The sequence below is a fragment of the Schistocerca gregaria genome, chromosome 5 (assembly GCF_023897955.1).
Source record: "Schistocerca gregaria isolate iqSchGreg1 chromosome 5, iqSchGreg1.2, whole genome shotgun sequence".
NCBI lineage: Eukaryota > Metazoa > Arthropoda > Insecta > Orthoptera > Acrididae > Schistocerca > Schistocerca gregaria.
In genome coordinates, this window is record NC_064924.1 from 159,226,796 (window position 1) to 159,253,578 (window position 26,783).

A 26,783-nucleotide genomic window follows, 5' to 3' on the forward strand; every position below is an offset into this window, starting at 1 on the left:
CGCTTCACCCTGTATAAAGAGTGTTGGGGGAAACGCAGAAGAAAGCGCAGTTGTTGTTGCATTTCGGAAACGGAGTGATTTATCTAAGGTCCAAAAGGGCGTGATCATTGGCTTTCAGGCAAAGGGTAGAAGTGTTTTCGAAACGGCTAACCTTGTAAGCTGTTCATACGCCGTCCTGGCTAAAGCAGACTGCGCAGATAAAAATGGCGGTGTCCAAAACCAGCACCAATGCAACTGAGTTGCACCACGGGCCATAGATGACAGGAGTGAACAACGGCTGTGGAGACGTGTACAGGCCAATAGATGTGGGAAACTGATTGTTCTGATGTACCGAGGGGCTACCAACAATCTCTCCTCAACGACCGTTCAGCGAATTTTGCTGCGTATGGGCATCCACTAGAGTCGCCTGGGCCCTACACCCACACTGACTGCTGCTGATTTTCCGACAAAGGCTGGAATTTGCACACCACCAACTGGACGTCCAATGACTGTATTTCATCTTCATTGTAAGTTTTTGGTAGAGTCTATTGCTCTCTGTGATGTTTCACACTACGCTGAACATACAGTGAGCTGTAACGGGACAACGGCGGTCAGCCCTTGTCAGAATGCTGTACCCCCTTATCGACAAGGCACCCCAGAAATAAGAAGACAGTTGCACTGGCTGAGAGCCGCGGCAGATCAAGACAGCTCCTCCTGTGGGCATGGAAGTCTGTCCCATTACACACTGAGATCTGCCGACGCGCAACCCGAAGCCAGAAAGAAAACACTGTTATCCACCAAATGCCCTAGACTCGTGGAAGGCACTGAACGGGCTTAGGATTGGAAAGAAGTGATGAAGGAGAGTCGGCAGCAGTGGGAATACGTCACCGAAGAGCCTCCGAGTGCATGTAGGGAAGGGAATCGCAGCTAACTGTATCATGGTTGATCTAAAACACTAAAAAATACTCCTCCCGAACTGGCCATGAAGGCCTAACGCTACCGGCCAGCCGCCGTCATCCTCAGCCCACAGGCGTCACTGGATGCCGATATGGAGGGGCATGTGGTCAGCACACCGCTCCTCAGTTCGCCTCACAAGGGCTGAGTGCTCTCCGCTTGCCAAGAGCGCTCGGCAGACCGGATGGTCACCCATCCAAGTGCTAGCCCAGCCCGACAGCGCTTAACTTCGGTGATCGGACGGCAACCGGTGCTACCACTGCGGCAAGGGTCATATGCTTAAAAACATTTAGAAAGCTATCCACGAACAAAATATTTGACTCTGCTACCGAATTAATGAGTTTTGTGAGAATTGTTCATATATCTAACCTTCTTTGGTCTGACTTTGTTTATTTGTCTCTATCTCATTCCTTAGTTTTGTAAATAGATATACTGGACACCAGATAATCATAGTACTGTGTAACAAGTTGGAATCGTTTGCAAGCTTAGCCCCCAATTTTGAGTGTCATGTATGTTTCATGTCAATTTTCATACTTGTTTTGTCGTGCACCACGCACGACAGTCATTTAGTTGTACTGCAGACACAAAGAATTTTTTTTGGCCATTGAACATTCCATCATCCTAATGTTCATACACTTTTCGGAAGAACACTTTAAATATTATCGGCTTACATACAACAAGACTATCTCGCTTTGCAAAGAAACACGACACGGAACAATAATGTACTAATTGTCTTCGAAGCACAATGAAGGCAGTTCACGAAACCACTATGGCTGTCGTGTTTCGTACTGTATTATTATCCACATTTCGGCCTTAGTGGACTTCGTTATATACAACTAGGGGCATTTGCAGGGCTTTGTCTTAGCTTTCCTTTGTGTCCGCATTACTTTCATCCCATCTGAATGGGCTCTGCCCTGGTCGTCACGCCAGGTTTGCTGGTCTGCATGTGTTTTTTACATTAGACCGAATGTCCAGTCGTCAATATTCTGCCTAAATATTTTCCTTACTTGTATATCAAGTCGTGTTATTCCTGTTCTTCAGTTCATCTTTTATTCGCCTATATATTTTATTGGGTCAGTACAGGATGATTCAAAAAGAAAGAACGGATTTCAGTTGTTTATTACAAAGAAACCACGAAAGATACAACACATTGCGCATGTCGCTGCATAGAGGAAGGTTCAAAGTTTTATTCCACAGTTTCAACATTTTGACAGGAACCAGCAACTTTGTTAAATTCCTTAAAGCGTTCATTAACGCTTGTGTCAACAGCTGCAATATTTATAGGAGGCGACTAGTTTCGAATCTTACAGGTTCAATTTTAGACTCCGATTTTGACTCCGTAAGAGATTTGTATGGAATGAGCCATTCATTCTGCAAACGATTATAAAGTATGTGTTGGCACTTTGGTGTTTAAGATGAAGATCAGACACTGTCAGTGCAGCCTCAGTAGGACAGGGTTGATAATGAACGTGTAAGACACGAAACTGGTCACCTACTATAAATACTGCAACTTTTGACAGAGTCGTAAACAAACGCTTTAAGAAATCAAAGTTTAATCTTTGCACAGGCACTAAACCATATACTCAGAATTAGCACCATGCGTTGGTCGAGGAACATCGAACCGATAGTCCATTTCTTTCCACACACCAATCAACAGGTCCCTTCAACTTCAACACTTTGATTTCTCAGCTCTTCAAGAGTTATCTGCCATAGGTGGGACATCTAGTCTCTTTTTAAATTACCTCCACAGACAAAAATCGCAAGTTTTGGGGTCTGGTGACCTGGCAGGCCAAAAGCCTCCTCCAGCCCAACGCTGTGGGATGGTGTTGTTAAGATAACACCACACCTCAAGTGAAAGAGAGGCGGGGCCACTTCATAAAAAAAAAAAAAAATAAAATAAAAAAAAAATAAAAAAAACCAACCACCTTCGTAAAGTCGAGGAAACAACCAGTGTTGCAGCATGTCCAGATACGACGTTCCTGTCAGTTTCCTCTGCAAAAAAAGAAAGATCCATAAACTCTGTGTTCAGAAACGGCACAGAAAACCTTCAATTTCGGTGATTTCTCTCGTATTCGACGACGACGCCAAGATTTTGGGACCCTCAAAATCTTACATTATGGTGTTTTACTTTACCCGATTTGTCAGAAAAGACGACTCGCTAGGGAAAAGTGTCCTCTCCTGTCTCGTGGAGAACTGACATCCAAAATTCGTACCTTCTGTTAAGGTCGCCGGGACACAGTTGCTGCAGTTTCTGCAACTTGTAATGCTTCGTATGCAGGCCCCGTTCCAGAACACGTTTTAAGGTTCTTTGAGGAAGCTTAAATTCCTGGCCAGCCTGCCTTGTGAACTTCCAAGGCCTCCGAGTGAAAGCATGTCCGATACGCTCGATATTTTCATGCATGGCCGACCAGTGCTCTTCCCTTTTCATAAGCAGCCATCTTTCAAGAATTTTGTTTTCCTGTCATAAATCTGCTTGTGTAGAGGCAGATTCTTGTTGAATTGACTGCGGAATGCACGTGGCACTTGAACAGTGGATAGACTTCGCGTTAATTAGAAAACACAAAATGATTGCTAGTCGCGAAGTTGCTGAGAACGAACAACAGCGCCGCCGTGTCAAAACTTTGAACCTCCCTCAGTACAGTGCCATGAGTAATGTGTTTCTATCTTTTATTGTTGGTCTTTAACAAATTTCTGAAATCTGTTCTTTCTCTTCGCATCACCCGGTATTTATTTTACTAGGAGTTTCGTACAATTCCACAACCTCCCATATTAATATGGTTGGCTCAATTCTTTTAATAAAAAAAATGGCTCAAATGGCTCTGACCACTATGGGACTTACCTTGTGTGGTCATCAGTCCCCTAGAACTTAGAACTGCTTAAACCTAACTAACCTAAGGACTACAAGCACATCCATGCCCGAGGCAGGATTCGAACCTGCGACCGTAGCAGTCCCGCGGATCCCATTCTTTTAATATGCCCATAGAATTTTAGCTTGTGTTTTTTCACATCCGACACACGTCGGTGTACTTTTCAGTATCTTTATAATTATTTTATTATAATTTACTTGTAATTTATTTTTCATTTTGTTATTTACCAGGTGTCGTGGGTCATGGAAGGAGTCAGTATATAGTTTACAGAATGTTGATTAGAAAATTTAGAAACACAGAAATTAAGAATCAATAAAACTCGAAAAAAGAGATTATATGAATCAATAACACATTACAGAAAAAATTTCTCTTCTGCTGTGAGGAACTCCTGCAAAAAAAGTAGTAGTGTGCCACAGAGAAATCTTTCAACTTATATTCGAAGAAATAGCTGTATTAACATCTTCAACTTTTGTAGTCCTTTCCTCCTCAGTTGCGTGTACTAACGTTATATTGATAATTTTAATTTTTGGACCGTCTGACTACAGCTGAATGAAACACTATTTTCGTGCCATACGCTTTTTGCCTTTATTCTCTGCAAGGCATCTTCAGTGGCAGGTTGCGCTGACTATTCTCTATATATTACGTTTCTGTTCCAGGTTTGGTGCCATTCCTCTTCTTATAATTACCACTTGTGGTTTTTTACATCAAAACAAGTGTCCAGTTCCTAGCGCTGTGAAATGTGGAGAGAAAAAGGCAAGTGGCAATTATAAGAAGAGGAACGGCAACGAAACTGGAACAGAAACGCAATATGTAAAAAATAATCCCCGCAACCTGCCACTGAAGATACCTTGAAGAGAATAAAGACGAAATTCTTATGACACGAAAATTGCTTTTCATTCAGCTGTAGTCAGACGGTACAAAAAGTAAAAATTATCAATATAGCATAACATATTCGAGGACTTGATGTCTCTCGCCCTCTGCAATCGGGTGGAGAGTTGTGGAGTTCCCCTTAGCAGGTCAGATGTAAACTACATGCAGGGAACGACTACAGTATGTTCGGTGGGTGCAAGGGGATTTTATAAATTAGCGAATCCGTGTCCCATCCCCCAGCCCCATGAGATCGGAGATAAACTGCCAGCCAAATTCGAAACAACGTCAGCTACTATGTTCTCAGAGAACCCTCGTCCTCACAAACTGGATATAGAATACGAAGTTAATTAATTACGGGAGCATCCAAGGAAAGTTCCTAGAATTAGTATCGCTTATTGAACGTTTAAGGCCCAGTTAGTAAGTGGGTTGATGCCGGAAGTGAACAGCAATGAAATGCTAAGTTCGAATAAGAATATTTATAGTAAGGATAGGTTCGATGTCAATGGTGGTAGCATATACAACGCAGTGAAGAACTCGGTAACATCTAGTGCGGTTATCATGTAACCAGAATATGAATTAATCTGGGTGGAGTTAAGCATCAAAGGTTAGTCAAAACGGTGACCGTGCTCTTTTATAGTTTTTTATAATGATGCAGGAGTTGGTTTAATAATGAATAGGAAAATAGGAATGCGGGTAAGCTACTACAAACAGCATAGTGAACGCATTATTGTTTCCAAGATAGATACGAAGCCCACACCTACTACAGTAGTACAAGTTTATATGCCAACTAGCTCTGCAGATGACCCAAAAATCGAAGAAATGTATGATCAAATAAAAGAAATTATTCAGATAGTGAAGGGAGATGAAAATTTAATAGTCATGGATGACTGAAATTCGGTAGTAGGAAAAGGGAGGGAAGGAAACGTAGTAGGTGAAAATGGACTGGGGCAAAGAAATGAAATAGGAAGCCGCCTGGTAGAATTTTGCACAGAGCACAACTTAATCATAGGTAACACTCGGTTCAAGAATCATAAAAGAAGGCTGTATATATGGAAGAAGCCTGGAGATACTAAAATGGAAAGACAGAGATTTAGGAACTAGGTTTTAAATTGTAAGACATTTCCAGGGGCAGATGTGGACTCTGACCACAATCTATTGGTTATGACATGTAGATTAAAACTGAAGAAACTACAAAAAGGTGGAAAATTTATGAGATGGGACATGGATAAACTAAAAGAACCAGAGGTTGTACAGAGTTTCAGGGAGAGCGTAGGGAAGCAATTGACAGAAATGGGGGAAAGAAATACAGTAGAAGAAGAATGGGTAGCTTTGAGGGATGAAATAGTGAAGGCAGCAGAGGATCAAATAGGTAAAAAGACGAGGGCTATTAGAGACCCTTGGGTAACAGAAGAAATATTGAATTTAATTGATGAAAAGAGAAAATATGAAAATTCAGTAAATGAAGTAGGCAAAAAGGAATACAAACGTCGCAAAAATGATTTCGACAGGAAGTGCAAAATGGCTAAGCAGGGATGACTAGAGGACAAATGTAAGGATGTAGAGGCTTATCTCACTAGGCGTAAGGTAGATACTGCCTACAGGAAAATTAAAGAGACCTTTGAAGAAAGGAGAACCACTTACATGAATATTAAGAGCTTTGATGGAAACCCAGTTCTAAGCAAAGAAGGGAAACCAGAAAGGTGGAAGGAGTATATACAGGGTCTGTACAAGGGTGATATACTTGAGGACAATATTATGGAAACGGAAGAGGATGTAGATGAAGATAAAATGGGAGATATGATACTGCGTGAAGAATTCGACAGAGCACTCAAAGACCTCAGTCGAAACAAGGCCCCGGGAGTAGACAACATTCCATTAGAACTACTGACAGACTTAGGAGAGCCAGTCCTGACAAATCTCTATCATCTGGTGAGCAAGATGTATGAGACAGGCGTAATACCCTCAGACTTCAAGAAGAATATAATAATTCCAATCCCAAAGAAAGCAGGTGTTGACACACGTGAAAATTACCGAACAATCAGTTTAATAAGTCACAGCTGCAAAATACTGACACGAATTCTTTACAGACGAATGGAAAAACTGATAGTATCCTACTTCGGGGTAGATCAGTTTGGATTCCGTAGAAATGTTGGAACACGTGAGGCAATACTGTCCCTACGACTTATCTTAGAAGCTAGATTAAGGAAAAGCAAACCTACGTTTCTAGCGTTTGTAGACTTAGAGAAAGCTTTTGACAATGTTTACTGGAATACTCTCTTTCAAATTCTGAAGGTGGCAGGGGTAAAATACAGGGAGCGAAAGGCTATTTACAATTTGTACAGAAACCAGATGGCAGTTATAAGAGTTGAGGGACATGAAAGGGAAGCAGTGGTTGGGAAGGGAGTGCGACAGGGTTGTAGTCTCTCCCCGATGTTGTTCAATGTGTATATTGAGCAGGCAGTAAAGGAAACAAAAGAAAAATTTGGAGTAGGTATTAAAATCCATGGAGAAGAAATAAAAACTTTGAGGTTCACCGATGACATTGTAATTCTGTCAGAGACAGCAAAGGACTTGGATGAGCAATTGAACGGAATGGACAGTGGCTTGAAAGGAAGATATAAGATGAACATAAACAAAAGCAAAACGGGGATAATGGAATGTAGTCGAATTAAGTCGGGTCATGCTGAAGGAATTAGATTAGGAAATGAGACACTTCAAGTAGTAAAGGAGTTTTGCTATTTGGGGAGCAAAATAACTGATGATGGTCGAAGTAGAGATGATATAAAATGTAGACTGGCAATGGCAAGGAAAGCGTTTCTGAAGAAGAGAAATTTGTTAACATCGAGTACAGATTTAAGTGTCAGGAAGTCATTTCTGAAAGTATTTGTATGGAGTGTAGCCATGTATGGAAGTGAAACATGGACAATAATAGTTGGGACAAGAAGAGAATAGAAGCTTTCGAAATGTGGTGCTACAGAAGAATGCTGAAGATTAGATGGGTAGATCACATAACTAATGAGGAAGTATTGAATAGGATTGGGGAGAAGAGAAGTTTGTGGTACAACTTGACCAGAAGAAGGGATCGGTTGGTAGGACATGTTCTAAGGCATCAAGGGATTACCAATTTAGTATTGGAGGGCAGCGTGGAGGGTAAAAATCGTAGAGGGAGACCAAGAGATGACTACACTAAGCAGATTCAGAAGGATGTGGGTTGCAGTGGGTACTGGGAGATGAAGAAGCTTGCACAGGATAGAGTAGCATGGAGAGGTGCATCAAACCAGTCTCAGGACTGAAGACCTCAACAACAACAACATAATGATCACACCGCCATTCGACTGTATTGTTGTTTTTATAAGTATCTAATTAAATAAACAACAATACAGCCAAATGGTGGCGTGTTCATTTAATAATTATTGTATGATTGTTGCTCAGCAACAAAAAAACGTTTACATATCCCGTGTGTCAGATGCTGTAGTGGTGAAGCCTTTCAGAGAGCTGAAATTATCCAGACTATATATGTCCAGTATTCCATAATGAAAGCCGTTAGCAACTTTCGACAAACTTTTAGCATAATTCCAAACCTTTTATGAACTTCTTCTCTCTCACATGCTTAATATCATTTATTAAACACATTAACTAATTTGTAAAGTAGCAACCGTTAGACGCTGTTCTACACATGAGTGTTCGATTACGTAAAGAACGGCCGCTTTACTGATTAAATACTGAAATAACTACTATGATAATAATTACTCAATGATTGTCTTTGAAGCATATCTCGTAATAGTCTCTAAACAGTGACCTGATATTGTTGCTTAAGGGTCACTTAAAAAGTGTAATTAATTTTGGAAACTGAGCCTCAATTTGCAGTTAGTTTATATATAAAACTTGTAATGTTAAACTGAAATTAAAAGGATTTGTGCTAGCGGGCAACAATCTTACCTTTGCGTTCCTGTCCTTTTATTCTCTTCTAAATTTTTATTTAACACCTTCCATTTCCTTTAACTTACTTGAAGTTTCTATTTTGTTTAATTTTGTTTTAACTCATTGTTATTACTTTGATTTTTCTTTGCAGAAAACAATATTTGCGTGTACAGTGGAAAAAAATTATTTGATTGTATGACAAAAACTGTAAAATACACAACCTGTTCTAGAGTATCAAAAAATTGCAATAAATGGTTGAATAAATGTTGAACTTCTTCCCAAAATGTTCCTTGTTATACAATAGTATTTCTCGATCGAAACAAACAAATGTTTGTATTAAATCAAAGACAATACTTATAGTTCACAGCCTATAGTTTCCTCCTGCTAGCGTGTCACACACAAAAGAACGAACTGCATATTTCTTTCCTCAAGCCCAGCTGCCACCTTTACGACAAATTGTGTGAACTGATATGTGCCACTACTTCCTCATTCATTATTTCCTCAAAAACTTTCGAAAAACTGATAGAATAAACCATGACTGGCACCTGTCTACATTATATCTTTCTCGCTGTTCATAAAGTGATTCCATTGCCGAGTATTTCAATCTGTCTTGAAAGTGATCACACCTCATATTTCATCACAACTGTCAGTAGCCATCGAAAACATATTAAGTGAAAGGCAATATGCTTGCTCTCAGGCGTTCAGCTGGTAAATATTGCTTTGTTATTGCTAACGGTAGTGGAGTGGCTTAGAAATTAACGTGGAGACCCGTGACTTGCAGGCGTCCACAGTGTAGGCTTGTAATACGGCAGCCACTTACGCGATCCGGCTGCAAAGCTTTAGACCGTTAATACCTCATAATACTGGGCTGGCAAGTGCACATAAAAAATAAATTGTGTCTTAATGACCGAAGGCCTGCCAACTTTCCGTGATTACGCGCCGCCGTACTGGTGTACCCGCTCTATTTAATTGGAGCCGGGGGAGCTACGCCAACCCCCACGGCTAACTCCGACATTGTTCTTGGTACCTGGAGCATTTACTTTTAAGCACCGTGCTGTAACGTGAGCGGTAATAACCACACGCTGCGTAAATATGGGACATAACGTTCCGGGCTATCGCTTACACTGGCCTGATTCACGGGTTGCCCAACGCCGCTATTTTCACCGGGAAATAGCACCCGTGATAGATGGCTTACTCAACAATATGGAGAAAAATTACTTTTAAAATAGCGTTATAGTTGAATAAACAAAAAGAGATACGCGAATTGCGAATAACAGAAACGCAGCTATGTTTTGGAGCGGGTTTTTACACTGGTATAAAGAGAATGGCACCTAAAATGCGGATGAAGGAAGAAAGTTCAGATCAAAACAGAATCTCTTTGAGGAAAATAGTTAAGCGTGGGTAGAAAAATAAGGTAAATACAACATGAAATTCGAAGATAAAGTGTTTTTGTGGGGTAAACCCGAACTTCACCGACAATATTTCTGAGTATTTTGGTTCATAGGACCTATGCTCGTTAGAGGATAATTGTATTTCGTTTGATTTCTTACGCGTATTTATCTTTGTACCTCTGTTGCACTGGAAATATCAGAAAAATTCAAATGCGGATGATATGCGCTGTGTGTTTTTTATAGAACCAAAGTTCTTCGATTCACTCGCCGTATGTTCTGTTGAAATGTGTCTGAATTCCTAAGAGACCAAACTGTTGTGGTCATCGGTCCCTAGACTTAAATACTACTTAAACTAACTTATGTTAAGAGCAACACACACACCCATGCCCGAAGGAAGACTCGAACCTCCGGCGGGAGGAACCACGCAGTGTGTAGTTCCAATGGTTCAAATGGCTCTGAGCACTATGGGACTTAACATCGGAGGTCATCAGTCCCCTAGAACTTAGAACCACTTAAACTTAACTAACCTATGGACAGCACACACACCCATGCCCGAGGCAGGATTCGAACCTGCGACCGTAGCGGTCGCGCGGTTCCAGACTGAAACGCCTAGAACCGCTCGGCCACACGGGCCGGTCGGAATGTGCCTCTAACCGCGCGGCCACATGCTGTTGATAACAGTGATGCACAACACGTCAAATATGCATTAAATGTTACTTGGTTCTGAGTCGGGTTCACCATGTACAAAGGAATAAACCAGTGGTTAACGCCAAACAGAATATAGACACTGATAAACCAAAACATTATGACTACTGCCCATCGTAACGTTGGATGGGTCCTGGTGGTGTTTCGGCCACGTTGGGCACGTGACGCGGTAACAAAAATGTGTAAGCGAAGCAGACACGGACGGGAGATCACCGTAGCCAACATAAGGGCTGCAAACGAGGAAATCCATTGACATAGGCGACTTATTGCTCAGAGCGTGTGAACAAGTGCGTATCTCGAAAACGGCGAAGCTGGTGAAGTGTTCGCGTGCTATTGTCGTGAACATCTACGGAAAGAGTTAGAAGGACAGTGAAACTACCACTAGCCGCTAAATGGTTGGACGCCCACGGCTCTTCACAGAACGTGGAGTTCGGAGGCTTGTCTGCTCTGTAAAGCAGGACAGATGGTGATCTGTGGCGTCTCTGCCGAAAGACCACAATGCTGGTGCACGCACGAGTGTTCCTGCACACACCATTGGAAATTGGAAGTAAGTTCTATGGGACCAAACTGTTAAGGTCATCTGTCCCAAAGCTTACACACTACTTAAACTAATGTAAACTAACTTACGCTAAGGACAACACTCACACTAGTGTCCAAGGGAGGACTCGAACCTCCGACGGGGCAACCGCGCGAACCGTCGCAAGGCGCCCCAGACCTCACGGTGGCACACTATTTATCGTACGTTGTGAAACATGGAGTTCCGCACGAGACCACCCCTACGTGTTCACATGTTGACCCAATGACATCGGTTGTTACAACTGCAGTGAACACGGGGGATCGGGTTTCGACCGTCGGTCAATGGAAACGTGTCGGCTCTTCGCGTGACTCACATTTTTGCTACACTAGGTCGATGGTCGTCTCCACAAACACCGTCACCGAGGTGAACAGCAGTTCGAAACGTACATCGCAGGCTGGTGGGAGCATTATTATGCTATGGGTGGTTGTATTCCTTCGGGGTAACGAACTATCTGTTGGAGGAGTTTAAAATAGGATTATATCTCCATGAGATGACCTGTACAGCCTGAAGAGGCGTATTCACCAGCCGAAACTTCGGAGACATTGGTGAAGCACGCAGCCGTGAACCACAAATTGCTTCGCGCGAATGTTTTCATTTTTTATTATTACAGAGCTTCTTGGGCGTTAGACCTGTGGCAACGATTATTTTGAAATACTTTGGAGGTTGATAGCACGTAGTTATTGTCTTTAAAAAAAAGGGAATTATAGACGTAATACCAGTTCTCAGTTTAATTTCAATTTCAGTCAGACTACCAGTTTTTTCCTACGTGTGAAGATTAGACACTGATGGGTCAGATGGTTCAAGTGGCTCTGGGCACTATGGGACTTAACATCTGAGGTCATCAGTCCCCTAGAACTTAGAACTACTGAAACCTAACGAACCTAATGACATTACACACATCCGTGCCTGAGGCAGGATTCGAACCTGCAACCGTAGCGGTCGAGTGGTTTGCAGACTGAAGCGCCTAGAACCGCTGTGCCACACCGGCCGGCTAATTAGACACTGAAAGAACAGCATGAATTCGTAGTTGGAATCCACAATAGCCAGGAGCACAATAGTATGAAACTTCCTGTAATTCCATTACAGTGACACACCTCCTGATGGTGGAATTAGGCGTACGTGCTGGCCATGAACTGCTTCCGGACAATATATTATGCAAATTCATTTCGTAACAACATTATTTGTATTTCATTTTACTCGCAGTCCATCAGGACGAAGAAGGAGGTGAAGACAAATATTCTATACAAGGACAACATCGAATCAAGAGTTTACAAGACCCTCCTCAGGGAGCAATCAGTCGACGGGGAGCGGTCAGCGAGCAGTAAAACGAACGAAGTTTCTTCAGACAAAAATATGCTACAGTTGGTGGCTGAGAGGTTGAAAAGACTGGCGAGGTACAGATAGGAAAACAGACAGCTTTGGAAACCGTGTTGCCGATGAACTGAATAACACGTTTTCAGAAATGATGCACTGAGCTGATGCACTGACCTGGTCCATAATACGCAGGTTCACATGGCTTATTCTGATTAAGAATGCTCACGACAGGTAACGATCTGGATTTCATATTCCTGTATCAATATCCATGAGGCACGTTTTGATCTGCCGTGCATATTTACCAATCCCCTATTTCCCATACTATTTCTGTCTACGCTATCACGTTCCATCCGCGATTTTTGTGCGGTCAGTAGTGTCCTGAATGACCTTATATTTTATTTTTTACCGTTATGGTCACTTCGTCAGTTACATGTGGGAAAAGGTGGCTTTATTTAGCGGTAAAATATGGCACACGTTGATCTTCTTGCCACACCATAGCCAATAACGAGGGCCCACAGTACTCTTGACTTTATGTGAATTACTCTTGCTGCATTTGTACTGTGCCCAATAAATGCCATAGCTTGCCCACATTAACATGTGCCAAACCAACCATTTCAGTTATGACTGCTTTGCACTTTGGTAACAGACTTTTTATCTCCGCACTTGTGCATAGCCACACCGGCGAATACACGTAACCAACGGCGCCAATCGTCTCTGCGGGACTTCGACCTGCTACTTTTTTGGGGCTCTCGCACGCCCAGCGATAATGCATTTGCAATTTATTACACTCTTTGACAATATCTTTTCCCTGACTAAGCCAGCGTGTCTACTTACAAAATGTTAACAGTCCATACGCATTCTCTTTCATGAATAACAATTAGCATTTGTAACTTGACAACATATTTACAAGAATAATATTCATCACAACTAATAAACTTTTCGCAAAACAAGTAGAAAATGTATGATCATTCACAGAGTTATGTTGTTATAACCCGTGCAACTTTCCAGTCTTTGGGTACGGATCATTCGTCGAGAGAGCAGTTGCATATGATTGTTAAGTACGGAGCTATTGCATCAGCTTATTCTGCAAGGAGCCTAACTCTAATACAGTCTGCACCAGAAGAATAGCTTTTATTAAGTAATTTAAGTTGCTTTACTACTCCAAGGATATCTGCTTTTAAGTTACTCATGTTGGCAGCTGTTCTTGATTCAGATTCTGGAATATTTACTTCGTCTACTTTGTGTGTTTGCCTGGAAGGGAAGAAATAAAACGCACAGAAATCGATTCCAAATAAACAGCAAACAGTCGAGTGGGAAATTCTTAAGTAAAGAGCATGTGTTCAGCATGCCAAAAGTTTTAAATTCTTCTATCCTCAAAACAGTCTAACGGCGTATATAAATCACATTTCAAAGGTAATACCTCGTGGGATTTGTTTCAACAAAAGTATGGAATTGAGGTGTTAATACACAGAGAATGATAAGAAAGATAAGAAAAAATAGTTTCGTTTTATGAATAATTTATTCTGAATTTCAAAAATCTTCCACCTAATATGACACAGGTTCTCGCGTTGTATGTCGAAATTCTCTGCAGTTTCTTTCTTCGTCCTCGGATTCCTCATCTGCAAACAGACAACAGAAGTCAGCTAGTGCTCGAAGAAGAAAACACAAAAAGGAAACAAGAAGAGGAGATCGGACTGGTTTCACAGTTTTCGCGATACATCACGTCGGCAGCGGCTCTATTAAACTGGGGGCGCCATGGGTAATTGAAGGCCCGGTCAGTGAGGGCAGCATAATTGCTTTCCGGAGTAATTGCTCCCGCTCAGAGAACGCCGTATCCAGTCGTCCGAGATCGCCTCTCGCGACCACCTCCTATAGATGGCACACAAAGATGCGCCGCCGACGAAATTGAGCCGTAAGCGGCAAACCTAATTTGCCAACGCCATCAGCTGCTATTGTGCTCTTCGACAGCACTCGCTAGCAGAGATCGTAATGCCAAGGCCACCACACATTTCTCCACTTGTTCGCCATCCTCCCTGACGAATCATAAGCGTCTTTCCCATACACACATCTTCTTAGGTCCTCCTGCACGTAATTTACCTCTCTTGCGGATTCGTATTTCGTGGTACTTAACTCTTATTCCATATTACTACCTTGCAATACAAATTTTTGTTTTCTGCAAAACGGATTTTTCTTTTACATTATATAATTTATTATTTATCTTTTCTTTTTGGATTTTAATTTTACATTATTTTATTTATGTTTTTACCTTTTCTTTTTGGAAACAATCAGGTTCTCGTTTGGTTTCATGCTATATTGCATTTCCTCGCAAACGAAAATACATAAATTTCTTGACGTACAGAAGTAATTTTTGACGTGTATAGTTATCAAATTGTGACACTTCGTTCTTTTTAATGGAAGTATATTTTTGTGGTGTTCAGGAGAGCTTCAGAAAGGGACTTGCATGTGTGGATAATAAGGTAATTGCGGTGCAGACCACTGACCCTTCGTTAGAACAAGATATCTGACGGACGTCTATTTTACTAAGTTTATGCACACCCGCACCTGCGTTCAGTAGACACGTTTATTTGTCCATCAGTCTGCTGCCAGTTTAATAAGTCATAGATGCAAAATGCTAACTCCCGTACTTTACAGATGAATGGAAGAACTGTTAGAGGCCGCCCTCGGTGAAGATCAGTCTGGATTTCGGAGAAATGTAGGAACATCGACGCAGTACTTATCCTAAAACTAATTTTAGAAGATAGGTTAAGGAAAGGTGACCAGACGGCAGCAAAAAGATATTACCAGCAGGAATTAGATTGAGGGAGAAGAAATAAAAATTTTGGGTTTCCCAATGACATTGTAATTCTGTCAGAAACAGCAAACAACTTGAAAGAACAGGTAAACGGATTAGACAAAGTTTTGGGTGGGGGGGGGGGGGTGTATAAGATGAACATAAACAAAATCAAAACAAAGATAACGGAACTTAGTTGAATTAAATGAGGTGATGCCGAGGGAATTAGATTAGGAAACGAAACACTTAAACTAGTATGAGATTTGTTCTTTGGCATCAGAATAACTGATGATGACCGAAATAGAGAGGATATAAATTGCAGACTGCTAACCGTAAGAAAAGCGTTTCTAAAGGAAAGGAAATGATAACGTCGAATATAGAGCTAAGTGTTAGGAAGTCATTTCTGAAAGTATTTTTATAGAGAGTAGTGTATAGAAGTGAAACTTGGATGAAAAATACAAGAACAGAATAGAAGGTTTTGAAATATGCAGCTACAGAAGAATGGTAAAGGTTAGGTAGGTAGATTACGTAACTAATGACGAGGTACTGAACAGAATTAGGAGGAAAAGAAATTTGTGGCACAACCTGACTAGAAGAAGGGATCGGTTGGTAGGACATAATCTGAGGCATCGAAGATTACCCATTTAGTACTGATAGAAAAGTGGGAGGGGGGAGAGTTGTTTTCGTGAACTGAAGACTATAACAACTCACCAAACTGTGACAGACTTCATTTGTATTTTTAATGGAAAAACATACTTTTTTGTGACATTTGAAAGAGCCTCCGAAAGGGACCTGAGTGTGTGAAACTTGATCAAATAATAACAAGGTAGTAGTGCTGCAGAGTGTCGTCATCTAGCTAGAAGAAGTGGCGACGCACAGGTCTACGCTTCTAAACGTAAGCACACATACACATTTCACCTACCGTAAATATGTTTATCCGTCCATCAGTGTGCGCTCTCCTGTGGCAAGTTGTAGGTTTGCTCGAGAAGCAATTCACAGAATTTTAGGACAATGGAAAAAGCGGATATCGAATGTGGTCAAGCAGTCATAGCAACGGCGAGGTTGTTTGCTGGAAGATATCCTAATAGTGCCAAACACTCGCGACCTTTTTTTTTTTTCAATCATTATAAAGACGGACTCGAATAACGCTCTAAGAGCGAGGAGTAAAATACACCAAAGAAAAAGATCAGCAACGGATGAGAAAATGTCGGCATAACGTATGGTGGCGTTGTTACGAGTTTATCAAACTCCTAACATGTTCTGCGAGTGATGGACTCTTGGAATGATTTTTCCATTGCCACAGAGTAACAGGGAAAATAAAAAAAGGAAGTCCTTCTCTTAATTCGGAAGCTGCTAACGCTAAGAGCTACTTATGTGAGTCGGAAAATTCGACGCAATGTCCCTTATAGCTTACCTGAAATAGTACCTTGATATGTCTATGCGTTCCGGGTGCATTTTGGATAACCTGTCTGTGCTCCTTCAGCCGATATACAAACGTGAATCTTTCACTGCTGGCGCTGCTGTTGATTTCCCATCCTCCACCGTCTCATTCCTTGCAGAAAGTCTTCATATCAGTTTCTGTTTAGGCGCCTTGTCCTCCTTCGCTTCTGGAGAATCTATTTGCATACTCTTTTGTCAATTATTTCCATTCTTCCTCTTGAAAATTTAGCACCAAGGTGACTTTTATTTTGAGTGGTTTACTATTGCCACCCTTAGCCTTATACATCGTTTTGTGGTGACACTTCTCGTGCCACACAAATTAGTTCTGATTCTCCTCTAGCACCGGAGTACTTTTCAGGTTGCCGCTGCACCTTTCTTTGTCACGTTAATACTCTCATTGTATAAATTTTAGGTCATATACTAGCGGTTTTCTGGACACAGATCTGTTTATACGTTGCACAGAGTTGTCTAGATCTTTTGCATATTTATACGACTTATATTTCAGTTTACATCACCCATAATTACGACGCGATTATTTCCAAATATGTCCGCAGTTTCCAACTCTTAACTGTAAATCTCCACTTTTGAACCTCATTACCTTAAAATAATGTTCCCTTAGCATTGATTGTTAAGCCCCTATTTTAAATACTTCTATCTTAATTTTCGAATCACATCTTAATACATCCAGTTAATACCGCTTCATCATCTGAGAAAATGTGACTCAAGCTGCAGCTCCACTTGGTATTCCCATGTCATGGCATTTTCTTCTCCTCAGAACTCGATGTAAGTACAATGCGGTGTATTAAAATTGCAATACCATGAAGGATTTCAAACAACAAAATTTTACTTATTGGGTGCAAATAGCATAGTAATTAAATCTGTAGGTGATTAGGAGATATGCAGAGTGTGAAATTTAGAGTACAGAACAACTGACCCGGTTGAGCACGGAGTCGAACTGGCTTTTGATGACGGATGTGGGTACTTCATTCCCCACCACCTCAGCACCGTGTCAGAGTTCATCAGTTACAGCAGATGGCGACGCCACTCGCTGACTGGATATTACCTGGGTAAGAGACCTGGAGAACGTGGCAGTTAAGGCACCGTCTGTATCTAGGTAGTTCAGCACAACACGGGCAGCATGCGATTAAGCGTTATCTTGTTGAAAGTTAATGTCATCGAGACTTCGAAGATAGGCCATAGCACAGCAGAAATTTTGACGTCTGCTGCCCATGAGCTATTCCAACCACACGTATTAGTGTTTTGTATCCAATTGTACCTCGTAACATCTCGCCAGGTGATGTGCACATGACGATGACAAATACGGTCTGTCAACTGTGCCATGTCACGGCAACAACAGTCTCCACCGTGACTGCGATGCTACAAGAGTCACTGCGCACCCTACATGCGTACTTGTCTTAATGGAAACAAACGCATTTCCCTGATACAATGTACGTGAACCCTCTGTACGATCCAGTGTAGCCAAGCCGAAATACATCTCTCCTCTCGGGCGCTAGTCGTGTGGGCGGCTGAGATCTCGTAAGGCCTTGCGTATGGTCCTCTGGAAGCCATCGATCCATATTCGCATAACAATCGTGGGACTCCGATCAACGTCACGGAATGATGAAGTGCTGTAGCTAAAGGTCACGACCGTACCGAATAGCGACAAATGCTGGCTAGACGTTCCTCGTTCCTTCTTACACACGAGGTATTACATGATCCTCTCAAAAACAACCAACATTTACACGAGATATCCGAATGAGAAACCGGATACGTAATCTTTCCTTTTTCTATGAAACATTGATGACGTTACTGGCACATATTTTGTGTGGATGCACTGCAATGCTAAACTTTTGCATCTCTAGGGGTGTAGTACACTTCATGCCAACGCGAAATTATTTCGTTACATGTCTTCATAACATGCGACTCTGAAAATTCAACAACACGCCAATAATATGCATTATATAACAAAATGGTTTTAATCACTATTTTTTATTTACTTCATTATATTAATTATGAACAAATCAAGCGTATTATACGCACAAAGTTACCAAGTACTTGAGCGGCGAAGAGGTTCAAATAAGGCAAATGGAACTGCAGTAATATACATTATGTGATCAAAAGTATCCGGACACCCCCAAAAACATACGTTTTCCATATTAAGTGCATTTTGCTGCCACCTACTGCTAGGTACTCCATATCAGCGACCTCAGTAGTCATTAGACATCGTGAGAGAGCAGAACGGGGAGCTCCGCGGAACTCACGTACTTCGAACGTGGTCAGGTGACAGGATGTAACTTGTGTTATACATCTGTACGCGAGATTTCCACACTCCTAAACATCCTTAGGTCCCCTGTTTGCGATGTGATATTGATGTCGAAACGTGAAGGGACACGAACAGCATAAAAGCGTACAGGCCGATGACCACCACACAGGAATTCCAAACTGCATCAGGATCCACTGCAAGTAATATGACAGTTAGGCGGGAGGGGAGAAAACATGGTTTTTCATGGTCGAGCGGCTACTCAAAAGCCACACATCTCGCCGGTAAATGACAAACGACGCCTCGCTTGGTGTAAGGTGCGTAAACATTGGATGAGTGAACAGTGGAAAAACGTTGTGTGGAGTGGCGAACCACGGTACACAATGTGAGGATCCGATGGCAGGGAGTGGTTACACGACAATAACATCCCTGCAATGGACTGGCATGCACAGAGTCCTGACATGAATCCTATAGAACACCTTTGAGATGTTTTGTAACGGCGAGTTTGTACCAGGCCTCACCGACCGACATCGATACCTCTCCTCAGTGCAGCACTCCTACAAGAAAGGGCTGCTATTCCTCAAGAAACCTTCCAGCACCTGATTGAGCGTATGCCTGCGTGAGTAGAAGCTGTCATGAAATCTAAATGTGGGCCAACACCATACTGAATTCCAGCATTACCGATGGAGGGCGCCACGAACTTATAACTCATTTTCAACCTGGTGTCCGGACACTTTCCATCACCTAGTGTACATCGTCAAGATGCAACTTAACGTTTTCTATTGTACACTCTAAGACAAAAGAAACGACGCACCACGAAGGAATCATACGGAAGGGGACGTAAATCGATAGATGTGGTATACATGTATATACAAACAAATCTTTACAATTTAAGCAAATCTTCTTGATTTGTTCATGAGAAAGAGCTTTACCAACTGAGCAACTCAATGACGTGCTCGTACCACCTCTGATCCTTACACAAGCAGTTATTTGCATTGATTGATCCCGTTGTTGGATGGTCTCCTGAGGGATATCGTACCAATTGTGTCCAAATGGAGAGTTACATTGTCAAAACTCCGAGCTTTTTGGAGGGCCCTGCCCATAAAACGCCAAATGTTTTCGACTGGGGAGATCAGTTGACCTACTTAGCCAACGTACGGTTAGACTGACACAGGGACAAGCAGTTGAAGATCTCGCCGTATGCGAGCAGGATTTTCCTTGCTAAAACGTAAGCCAGAATGGCTTGACGATAAGGGCAACAAAAGTGGTGCAGAATATTGTCAACGTACAGCTGTGCTGTGAGGGTGCAACCCAGACCATCATTCCTGGTTGTCGGACCGTCTGTCGGCCGACAGTCAGGATGGTATCCCACTGCTGTCTGAGGCGTCTCCAGACAAGTCTTAGGCTTGGAATCTCTTTGACTGGAGTATAAACGCCTTCAGTGATAGTCTCGCTTCGAACTGAGCCCCAGTGACCAGCGGTTCGTTGACGCCCCATTTCGTTGCCATTCGTGGAAAGACATCCTTGGTTTACATTTCAGTAAAATAATGCCCGCCCGCGAACGGCAAGAGCTTCGTCTGCCTGTCTTCGTGCTTGCCAAACCGTACCTTGGCCAGCAAGCTTGCTGGATATCTCCCCAACTGAGAACGTTTGTTTCTTTGTAGGCAGAGCTCTCCAGCCACCTCGGTATTTTGACGATCTAAGGCTCCAGTTGGACAGAATTTGGCACGATGTCCCTCAGGAGGCCATCCAACAACTCTGTCAGTCAATCACAGGCCGAATAACAGATTGCATAAAAGCCAGAGGTAGACCAACGCAATTTGAGTAGCCGCGTGATCTATAGCGCCTTGTCACGGTCCACGTAACTCCCCCTGTCGGGGGTTTGACTCCTCCCTCTGACATGAGTGTGTGTTGTCTTTAGCGTAAGCTAGTTTAAGTTAGATTAAGTAGCTCTTAAGCTTAAGTATCGATGACCTCAGCAGTTTGTTCCCAATAATACCTTACCACAAATTACCAAATTTCCAAAAATTTGTTTGTCTTTACATGTACATCGTACTTATCAATTTTCCATCGAATGTGGATAATTCCTTCGATGCACGTCGTCCTTTTTTTTAGTGTATTTTGTATTTGCCGAAACCTGATTTTGCTTCAATCGGTTGGTCTAACTTTGATGGAATAATAACACAAGACTGTTACAATAGCTAGTAGTTTTTCTCGCAATTTCCTGTGAAAAATACTTACTTGCGGTTCTGACTGACGACCAATGCAAATATCACTGTTCTCTGTTTAAATTGTCCGTCCCATTAGCTGAACGGTCAGCGCGTTCTAACGCCACGGACGGAGGCCCGCGTTCGATTCCCGGCTGGAGCGGGAGATTTTCTCTCCTCAGGGACTTGTTGCCGACGTGAAAGTCGCCCAATTTGGCGTCGCACTCAACAAGACCTGCACTTGGTGGCCGAACTTCCCGACTGGGAACTCCCGGCCACTGACGCCATACGCTCATTTCCATTTTCTGTATAAATTAAATTTTATGTGTGATCTCTGAATAATTCATAAAGTCGTTCAAATGGCTCTGAGCACTATGGGACTTAACTTCTGAGGTCATCAGTCCCCTATAACTTAGAACTACTTAAACCTAACTAACCTAAGGACATCACACACATCCATGCCCGAGGCAGGGTTCGAACTTGCGACCTTAGCGCTCGCGAGGCTCCAGACTGTAGCGCCTAGAACCGCTCGGCCACTCCGGCCGCCTAAGCATTCATAAACTGGCATACAAACATGTCATGTCATATCTAGCACTTGACTTTAGAACTCCAGATTTAGAGACTCTGATAGAAAGATAGAACTATTATTGTACGTTTTGTCTCCATCTGCAGGTACACTTCAGGAGGTGAAACGGAAACTGCCGACAGCGTCCACTATAAGTGACGTTTATAATTACAGTAACTTCAATGACTTTCATCTCATTATTGGATTTGGCAAATCCACATAAGGAGAAGATTCGCACTTCCAGTGGACTTTCACCTCTGATTTTAAAAACTGCAGACTAACAGTCTCTGTTGTATAAATCCGTCGGAAGCGTATATTGCTGTGTGCTACATACTTTCTTGAACAGAAGTTGAGGATGTGGTCCCAACTTAACAGACTACTCCACTGCGTCTGGTTCAGTGAACAGAAACTGACGATTGTTTCAGTTTCATTAACTGACATAACATATGGCTCCAAAGACTCCATAATTTAGACGAAAATGACTAACACAGACAACAACGCCATCCAGTGTTGCAGAATTCCCATTCTCAACGGAAGGTCTCAGTTACAGACTTGTCGAGTCGGTTCACAGATCAAGAAGAGCCAAACGCTCAACACTTCTGTCGTGTTCAGCGTTCCTGTCAGTTGATTGGTTTACATATTTACAGTCAGTCTCTTGTAAACGAATAGGAGGAGCAAGGTTATGCTTTCCTTTAATAAAGTTATCATTAGAGACGCATCTCAAGAGAGGAAGTGAATTAGACACGTCCCTTTTAATGGAAACCTCCGGCACTCACCATTATTTTTTACGGAAACCACGGAAGATCTAACTGTTAGTGGCCGAACGGAAATCTGAAGCTACTCCTCCTTAATGAGAGTCCAGTGCTTTAAAACATTGCGCCACTCCACTGTGCATTATCAGCTTGGGATTAGCAGCCCTGGCAGAATGTGAAACAGCCAGTGATGTAACGTTTAGTTCGTTGTCAAAGCCAGATCTTAGCTTCAGAGGCGTCAGAACTGAGACGAAGTACATGCACGGACGGTGATGCAAACATACATACTGGCAAGTAGGAATGGTGACTGATTGTGACTAAAGTTCGAGAGCGATTAAGTAAATGGACGCAACTTAAAAAGATCCGTCATTCCCAGCCGATGGGTTCGAACCACAGCCCGGTAAACGAGACGCAACCATTCAACAATACCTCAAGAGATCAATGCCTCGAGGAGTTCTCCCCGACGTGGCAAAATCTGGAGAAAAAATAAGATTTTACTAGAACATGGTTTCCGCAGAGAAAAATGTTGTGCTGTTTAACAAATTATTTTCTGTACATCCTCTACAAATGGTAGGTAACTGGAAATACAAGAAAATGAACAGTAAGTACTTTTTCTCTCTACATTTTCAACAAAAATTTTGCTATTTAAGACATTAATTAGTACAACAAATGGATAATTTCATAGATTAAACTTCAAACATTAGAGCAGTCTAGAATACACCAATAGTAAGTCAGTCTTAACTTTCTTCATTATTTTCTTGTTTTCGGATGTTTCCTCATGAAAATGGTAAAGATCAGAAAACAGATGCTAGAAATGCAAATGACAATGAGTCTGTAGTAGACAGGGTGGAATATAGAATTGTCGTTTAAGAAAGCTGGTTTTGCCCGAAAAATATTTTAGTTCTATTTTTTCTTCTCTAGACATTGTGTTTTGTTACATTCAGTCATATTCATTTTATTCTTCCAACTCCATTCTTCCCTTGGATAACAAAGTTACTGCTGTGGTATTCAGTCCTAAGACTGGTTTGATGCAGCTCTCCATCGCACTGTAGCCTGTAGCCTCTTCATCTACGAACAACTGCTGCACTCTACCGCCTTCTGAATCTGCTTACACCTCAGTGGTCTCCCTCTACGATTTTAAATCCCCCCAACTTCCCTCCAGTACTAAATTGGTGATACTTGATGTCGATGTCTCAGAATGTGTTCTAACAACCGATCACTTCTTCTAGTCAGGTTGTTCCACAAATTTCTTTTCTCCCGAATTCTATTCAGCATCTCCTCAGTAGATACTGGCTCTACTCATCTTATCTTAAGCATTCTTCTGTAGCATAACATTTCAAAAGTTTCTATTCTGCTGTTGTCTAAACTGTTTATGGTCCACGTATCACTTCCACACATGGCTACACTCCGTACAAACACTTTCAGAAAAGACTTCGTGACACTCACATCCATATTCGATGTTAACAGATATATCTTCTTTAGCAACTTTTTCTTTCCATTGCCGGACTATTTTTCAATCCTCTCTACTTCGGCCATCATCAGTTATTTTCCGCCAGAATAGCAAAGGTAATCTACTACTGTTAGTGTCTCGTTTCCTTAACTAATTTCCTCAGCATCACCTGATTTAATTCGAATTTATTCCATTATTCTCTTTTTGCTTAGGTAATGTTCATCTTATATTCTCCTTTCAATACACTGTGCATAGCGTTCAACTGCCCCTCCAAGTCCCTTGCTGTCTCTGACAGAATTACGGTGTTATCGGCAAACCTCAATGTTCTAATTTCTTCTCCATGGATTTTAATTCCTACTTCAAATTTTTCTTTGATTTCCTTTACTGGTTGCTCAATGTACAGATTGAATAACATCGGGAATAGGCTACAACCCTGTCTCACTTCCTTCTCAACCAGTGCTTACATTTCATGCCCTGACTCTTACAACTGCCGTCTAGTTTCTGTACAAGTTGTAAATGTCTTTCGCTCCTTGTATTCTACCCCTACTACCTTCAGAATTACAAAGACTATGTCCCAGCCAACATCACCAAAGGCTTTCTTTAAGTGTACAAATGCTATAAAAGCAGGTTTCCCTTTCCTGAATCTGTCTTCTAAGAAAAGTCCTAGGACAGTATTGCCTCGCGTATTCCTGCATATTATAGTAACTATGATAAGCAACATAAATTTACTTGAGATTCATGTGGAGGACTGTATCGTAGAAATGGGAAGAATATCTCGTGCATCGCTTTCTGCTTCAGGGATCTTATCGGTAGACATATATTTTCTTTGTTGACTGGACTCGTAGCTCAAGACTCCTGAGTACTATACTATAAACCAATAAAACTATCCGAAACCCCGAAATTTTGTTCTGCCTGTTAGCGGTACTAGGAAGTACCGTGACCCGGAACTACTCGAAAAGCAATGGCTATTTTTACTGGTCGCCCTGTTTTCAGTTTCCTGATGGACCCAAATGCCAGCCGGTAACTAAGTAATAAAAACAATTTCGCATTTTACAGCTACGGGCACCGACAGCAGCCGACCGCTAACGGTCTGGGCGGTTTTATGGCGCACACACGGAATAACGAGGTCGTAACAGCTGACTACTGCTGTCGATACTTGCGGATGATACGAATCATTTTACGGACTTAATTAGCTGATAAACCGTCGTTAGGAAGTTATATAGCTGCACAGAAACGCTATTGAGCTTTAGGTGAAATGTTCGCAAGGTATCAAGCGAATAATAGTGCAATTTCAATGCACTTGCTTGGATAGTCAAGTGCTCATCATCTCACCAGATTTATCTCAGAAAATATACTATACATTACCAAAGAAAGGGAGAAATATAAAATTATAATCATGAAGTAATAAATCAGTACTATAAGATGCTTTCTAACGAAAGCAACAAGGTATATAGGATAGATAATTCGGAACGACTGAGAAAAATACACAGAGAATTTGATGCTGAGATTAACAGTGATGTTGGAGAACCAGACAAAAAAGTTTAAACTACATAGTGCAGGACAAAACGTAAACAAATAACACGAGTGCATTTGAGGTCTGTGCAGACAGAGAGGATGTGCTCTTAAGCGTTGCAGCAAATGGGAAAGGTGTTTAATCATTTGGTTTTATGCTTCTCAAACAAAAATCGTATATACAGCACAAATTTTGAAACTGAGTTCGACTTCTTTATGAAAACCGCAAACTTCCATTCAGAACATAGGCTATTGCAGAACGACAGCGTGTTCTTATTTTATTAAAATCTTAATTAATACATGGTCAGGCTTTGTACGACCTTCATAACTGGTCAGATGGCGTGTTACAGTTTCCTTCGTTGTCCTTGTCATCATGCACATGTTCCTCTCGCTAAGACTGAGGCACAAAACCAGTGCACCTGTTATTTTTTTGTAATAGCACTCGAAAGTTTGCAAACAGAAATAAAAATTTTACAACTGTGTTGCATGTACCGGTATCCGTGAAGGAAGTTCCGTGCCCTGTTACTCTATTAACAAATATGTTGCCATTTTATATCTGAAGATAAAAGTGTTTGAACAGATCAACACGAGGACACATAGTTCAAAAAGGAAATTCTTTCCACATTTTTCATGGATTGCGATAGGTTTGAGTGTTAGATGCTATACTTTTTGCATTGTATGTCAAAGATAAGTCATCAGGTTTTCCTGCTGGAAATACTACATGCGCGCTGATGACCTCCGGTCGCATCTCAGTGCGAAACCTGAAGGCTCAATACCGGCCTGTGTGCACCATTAAAATGGACGCTGATTATATGGTTACAGTTCAACCAATCCCAAACCCAAGTGGTACTGGTTGGTCATTCTTAGCTCATTAGCCCGAAATATCGGAAATCCCTAACATCTTTACCCTACATGAGACAAATATCAACTTCTCTCCTTCAGCAAAGAGTTTTGGAATAAGCATAGATCAAAATCTACATTGGACTGAGCCCGTAACTGCATTGGTTATGGTCGACTCTTTGATCGTATTTCACCATCATATGCACGGCTATCCAGGAGCAGAGATTTATATACACTGTGTCTTCTCTATTGCCTTATCAACGTACAAACGTGCACTGCCCCGCATACATCTCCTCCGCCTTGTCGCTCTTATCTGATCAACGTGGCAGAAGCACCAGTTCCCACCAGAGCAAAATTCTTCCTGTCTCACTCCATCGCTCCACCACTT